Below are 6,357 nucleotides of genomic sequence, written 5' to 3' on the forward strand. Positions count from 1 at the left end.
CTGGGAGCAGGAATGGGTGGGATGGGGGTGGTCACTGCCAGGTGGCAGCAGGAGGCGATTCTTGTTCGCTGGGCTGGGCGGGATGAGTGCCTTTGTCGCGGTGCTTGTGCTATACAATCCGGGGGCAGGGGGTTGGAATCTCCGTGGAAGTGTCAGTAGGAAGGAGCATTATCCCTGTTCTCCTGAGGAGGAGCTGTGCTGGGCTGTCCCAGCAGGAGCTGTCCCCGCTGGAGCAGCTCCCTTCTCCACGTCACACCCGCACATCCTCAGGCAAATCCCGAGTGGGAGGCCTGGCTCTGCCTGAGCCTGACCCGAGGGAGGGTAACCCCTTCTCTCTGAGGGCAGGAGCCCTTTGGGGTCTGTTGAGTGGCTCCAGCAGCTGGCACTGTGGAGCCAGCCTGGCCACGGTGATGGGAGAGCCCTCCCCGTGCCAGGCTGAGCCGCCCTGTGCCCACAGGGGTGCTGTTTGCCCAGAAGCCCGTGGTGCAGCTCCTGGCCGGCTCGGGAACGCAGAGCTCGTGCAGCAGCAGCAGCAGCAGCAGCAGCAGCAGCAGCAGCTCCCACTGCTCCCCCAGCCCTACCTCATCGCGGGGCACGCCCGGCGCAGAGCCCTCCACCAGCTGGTCCCTCTGACGGGCACTGCCCCGGGCACACAGATACCTCACCTCAAGGAACCTGCTCTCGTGGCTGGCCAGCAACAGGAGGATGATGATGATGATGGTGGTGGTGGTGGTGGTGGTGGTGGTGAAACCTTCCCATGCCAGCGAGTTTTCCTTCATTGTCTCTTTGTCCGGCCCTTTTTTGCTTTGTTTCCCTCACCCTTTCCTTCCACCCGTTTGATCTTTGTTTCCTCCTCCTCCTCCTCCTCCTCCCAGGGTTTGTGGTGTTCCCCTGCCCTGGAGGGGGCACACCTGGCGTTTCTCAATCAGGGATGGGCTCCAGGCATGGCCAGGACGTCACCAGGGCAGGGAAAGGGCCGGGGCTGGGCACCCCAGTTGTGCTGGAACCGCCAGGGCTCTTCCCAGCCACGGCTCCGTGTTTTGACAATCCTGGGAGCCAGGGGTGCCTGGCCCTGTCCTCCCATGGCAATCTGCTTGTGCTCCTTCCTGCTGCGGCTCCTGAGCCTCCCTCCTGTTCCTCTCCAGGGTTTTGGCACCATCAGCTGCTCTGGCTGCTGCCAGCTCCCCCCTGGAGCCCTGAGCACCCCTGAGTGTCCCATGTCCCCTGAGCAGTGACACTGACAGCCTGGGCACACTGCTGGGGCTCAGTGTCACCCCTGAGTGTCCTGTGTCCCCTGAGCAGTGACACAGCCTGGGCACACTGCTGGGGCTCAGTGTCACCCCTGAGTGTCCTGTGTCCCCTGAGCAGTGACACAGCCTGGGCACACTGCTGGGGCTCCGTGTGCTGGCCCTGGGCTGGCCCAGGCTCCCTGGAGCAGCTCTGGGAGCTCTGCTGGGCTGAGCTCAGGGGTGCTGCTGGCATCCAGCCGGGCACCTGGCTGTGGTCAATGTGGGGATCTGGGGCTCTGAACAGACCCCCCCCTCCGATTGTACCCCAGCAGGGGAAACCTTCTGCTCCCCAGGGAGAGGCAGAGCACAGGAAACCCAGCCCTTCCCAGCCCTGGCACCCCCGGCTGGAAGCAGAGCCGGAGTTCCCTGCTCTGTGAATCAGCTGCTCTGGTGGGCTCGTGCTGTCCCCGTCCTTCCCCCTGCCCCTGGTGACGTCCCTGCCATCCCTCCTGCCCCGGTGACATCCCTCCCGTGCTCCAGGCCCAAGTCAGGTTTTTTTGAGCAGATGAAATACCTCAGATATGTACTTGTTGGGTTGGTTTTGTTTGTGTTGGGTTGGTTGTTTTTTTTTAACCTCTTCAGGAAGTATTGGCATATCCTATCGCTTGGGGGTTTTCGTTAGGTGGGTTTGCTGACTTTGTGTTTGCTTTTATTTGTGTTCGCTTCTAAACGGATCACCAAAGACAGGGAGTTCAGAAAGGCTGAGCAGAGGAGCAGTGGCTTCCCCACCCTCCAGGAGCTGAGCTCCAGCACCATCCCAGGACCTGTGTCCGGTGGGAAAACGGGGCCAAAAAGGGATCCGTGCCTTGTCCTGGCTTTCCCCAGCTCTGGGCTCTGTGCTGGGGTTATCCTGCCCCTCGAGGAGCTGGGAATGCACATGTCCTGAAGGGATGCTGCTGTTCCCGGTGCCCTCCCTGTGCCTGGGGGAGCCAGGCTGACCCTGCAGCCTCCCTGGCATTTCCTCCTCGCAGACTCCCGGAGGATTTTGCAGCCTCTGGGACTCTATCAGATGATTTCTATTTTTTTTTTCCTTTTGGTTGGTTTTTTGTTTGTTTGTTTGTTTTTTATTTTATTCGGGGGTGGGGTTGGGGCTGTTTCCTCTGAGTGGGACTGGGGCACTTTCTGCTTTTCCCCCTGCTCTGCCCCCCAGCCCCGGGGAGCAGAGGCTGCTCCGGGGTGGGGTTGCTTTGTCTCACTTGCTAACGTTGTGTTTTCTTGCACAGAAAGGCACTCGAATCACTGAATTGCTTGGACACTACTAGAGTATTAATGTTTATAAGCTTTACTCAACCTAGACTGGAACTAGCCAGGGACTAACAGATTGTTTTGTATCCAATTCAGGGAAAGAATCAGGTCTGGAAAGCCTAACAGATACCTCAGTTAAATAAGCTGCAACAATAAACCGGTCCTTTTGCCAGCCCAGGGTGACAAGGACCATGCAGACTGTGAAGAGTTAACCCTTTCCCTCGGCCTGGCTTTGGCCCTGGCAGCCTGAGCTGCGGGTCTCCTGCTGAGCTGCCAGGCTTTGGGTTGGGGGTGCTGGAAACCAGCAGAGAGCGGGGGAGGCTGGGCGGGGGCCGCCGCAGCCCCGCGCGCTTCTCAGGGTTTGATGCTGCCAGCAGGACGTTCCCGAGGGCTCTGCTCCCGCTTTGCAGCGTCGCTCCATCCTCCCCCAGCTCCACACACCAGCCAAAAAAATACAAACACCCAGCTTGCTCCCTCCCCCGGCGCTTCCAGGGGGAAAAGCGAGCCGAGCCCGCTGCCGGGGCTGCGGGGAAGGCGCGGAGGGTGGGATGAGGGGAGGCGAACGCGAGCGTTCCCAGGGGAGACTGCGATCAGATGTTCTCCCCAACCAGCTGCAGCAGCCTTGCTAACTAGTTTTCTTACCTATTTAAAAGAAAAAAAAATAATAAATAAGTAAATAAAAACAAACGTGATAGCCTAGGCGGTGGATAAATACCTCAACGTCTCCTTCCAACAAGTGTCTGTATATGTTGTTGTTGGTTTTTTTCTATCTTACAGGTTATCTGAATGTTTATATTCCAATAAACTTCTACCTCTTCACACCGTGACCCCCACGCCTGCTTTGTGCCCCCGGCTGGCTCCCTGTGCTTAAAGAATTCCCAGATATTCCTAGAGGTTGGAGTTTGTCCTTGCAGGGGCCCTGAGCTCCCAGTGCGGAGCTGGGTCCGCGGGGGCTGGCTGGAACCACGGCACTTCCAGCCTGGGTTCTGATGGGATCTCACGGGATCTCCCGTCCCAGGTGTCGCTGGAGCCGGAGCTGTCTCTGTCCCGAATCCCGCCTGTCACCACCTGCTCCCCGCAAGAAGGGAGCTGGGTGCCTCCCTCCGTCCCTCCGTCCCTCCGTCCCTCCGTCCCTCCGTCCCCGCAGCCTCGCTGTTGGCAGCGGCCGCGGGGCCGCTCCCGCTCCCTCCCGTCCCAGCCTTGCCCCGTGCCCGCATTTGCCTTGGCCGTGTGCCGGGGAGGCGATGGAGCCCTCGACCTTCCCCCTGGTCCTCCCCCCGTGGAAGCAGAACCTCTGCCCTACCCTGGTGGCCCGGCTGCAGGTGAGCTCCGCTCCCAGCCTATCGCAGCCTCTTCCCCACCTCCCCTCCGCTCCTGGCCACCCCTCTCGGCCCGGCTGCTCCCGCTTGTTCAAGGACTCCCCCGCCGCCGGCGATGCCCGCAGCAGGTAAGGTGGGGTCCCTGCTGGGTTTGTGCACCGGCGGCTGCAAAGGGATGTCCCCCGGGCCCGGGCTGCTGAGAGCCCGAGCTGCTCGCCCCACTCCCTGCAGCCCCTGCCCCGCACGGGATCCTCCAGCCCCGCAAGCCGAAGCGGGCATCCCAAAGGTGCGGTGCGCGTTGCCACCCCCCGGCCCCGCAGATTCCCCCCCGTGTGTCCGCACGCCCGGGCTGGACTCGCTCCGGCAATCCCAGCTCGCTCTCCCGGGGCTGCACGGCCGCGGACATCGGCAGGCGCTGTTCGGTCTGGAATTCGATCCCCCGGGGGAAATTCCCAGCCAGCCCCCTCCCCTCCATCCGTCCCTAAATTCAGCTCATCGCAGCCACGACCCGGCTCCCGAACAAACAACAAAGCGCTGGGGTGAGTCCAGAGCGGATTAAAGCACCTGGGCAGGGAGGCCCGGCCCCGCGGGGTGAGACAATGCCGGCTTTTCTCCTTCCAACATCCCCATCCCTCCGTGGGACCCGGCTCAGGTTCTGGCACGGCTTCCTCCCGGCCCTGTTCTCCTTAATCCCTCGCTCCAGTGCTGGAAGCGAAGCCAGCTCTGGGCACAGGGAGGATTTCTGCCAGCACAGCCGCACAGATGCCACCTATGAAACTCAGGAAATAAATTCCAAGGGAACTTCATGGAAAGGAACTTCAACCCCGTGATGTCCAGGAGTTGCTTCCCTGCTCCCTAAAGGCCGAGTGTGCAGGGATGCCCCTTTCCAGGGAGCCCAAAACCCTGCGGGCATCCCTGCAAGAAGGCGCAAAACCCAGCTCATCGCAGCCCAGGGACGAGGTTCCCTTCTTTTGGGACCGGGCTTGGCTTGTCTCGGCCCTCAGGGGCCGCTTCCGCTTTGAATCTGGCCCGAACACCCCAAATCCCCCCTCGCGGGTGCCCCCACTCCCCTGCGCACCCTCTGAGCCCCCACCGCAGCCCGGCCGATCGTGCCCGAGCTGCGTCAGCCTGGCAGCGGCGCTGATAAGTGCCCGCTTTCCACGGCCCTTATCGCTGCCGGGGTGCGGCCGGCTTTGCTTTAGCCCCGGACTCGTGTCAGGCAGCCCGAGCTCGTGTCCCACCTGCTGCCTTTGGGATTTTCCAGCTCAATCCCAGTTTGCAAAGAGCGGGGAGGGGGCTCCGGGAGAGGGGCACAGCCCTGCTGAGATCCTCCCGCTGACGGTGCCCATCTCTCTCTCTCTGCAGAGCACCTGCAGGTGTCCCTGGGCTCGGGGTTGTCCCTCCTGTGCCTTGGAGTGCTCCTGGGCTGTGCCGTGTGCCGCTGGCACCGCCGGCGCCCGGGCCGCCCCCTCGGCCGGCAGCGAGTGGAGCTGGGGGCGGCTCTGCCCGCGGCCACCGTGCCCGTGCCCATCCAGCAGCGCGGCGAGGAGCTGACGGGTGCCCGGGCAGAGGAGATTTCCCCGGCATCCCGGGAGGGCTCGCCGCACGGCAGAGTGTCCCTGCCCACCCTGCCCTTCCTCCCGCAGCTGGCGGGGCTGTGGCAGCGCCGCTGCACCATCGCCGGCACGGAAATCCCGTGCAACGAGCGGAGCCCGCTGGTCCCCGCCGTGCCGGGGTCCGCACCGCGCTCCGGGCGGCGTCCCCGGCTCCACTGCGACCTGCGCTACTCCCTGCCCGACGCCACCCTCACCGTCACCGTCCTCGGCGTCTCGCAGCTGCCCCAGGGCCACCGGGGCTCCCGAGTCAAGGTGTCCCTGGTGTCCCGCCGCCCGTCCGTGCGCCGCAGGAGCCTCCGCCGGGAGCCGCGCCCGTGCCGCTTCGGCCCGTATGGCCCGGAGGAGCTGGGCAGCTGCACCCTGCGCTTTGCTGTCTACACCAGGTCACGGAGCCTCCAGGATTCCTTCGTGGGCGAGGTCCTGTTCCCCTGCGCCGACACCTCCTGGGACCCCCGCGCCCCCTCCAGCTACTGCTGGGAGCTAGCAAGCACCAAAACCAAGCTCAGCAAGGTCAGCACGGCAGCGTTTGGGCTGAGTTTTGCTTGAGCTCAGAGCCCTGGAACTCCACGGGCAGAGGCAGAGCCTCCTCCAAGCAGGAACCCCATGGTGTGTCCAGTACAAGTCCGGGGCAGTGCCTCGGTCCGGGCTGTGCACCTCATCCTCAGGGGTGCTGGGGTGGGAGGGGCAGACAGAGCTGGCACCATCCCTGAAGTGATGGTGAGCATCAAACACAGCTTGTCGGGTCACTCCTGCCCATCCCTGACCTGCTGGGGGACGGGCACAGAGGGGCTGGAAGGGCTGGATGAGGTCACAGGTGGAAGGACATGATGAGGTCAGAGGTGAAAGGGCTGGATGAGGTCACAGGTGGAAGGACATGATGAGGTCAGA

This window comes from Parus major, chromosome 10, assembly GCF_001522545.3.
Source record: "Parus major isolate Abel chromosome 10, Parus_major1.1, whole genome shotgun sequence".
In the NCBI taxonomy this organism is placed as follows: domain Eukaryota; kingdom Metazoa; phylum Chordata; class Aves; order Passeriformes; family Paridae; genus Parus; species Parus major.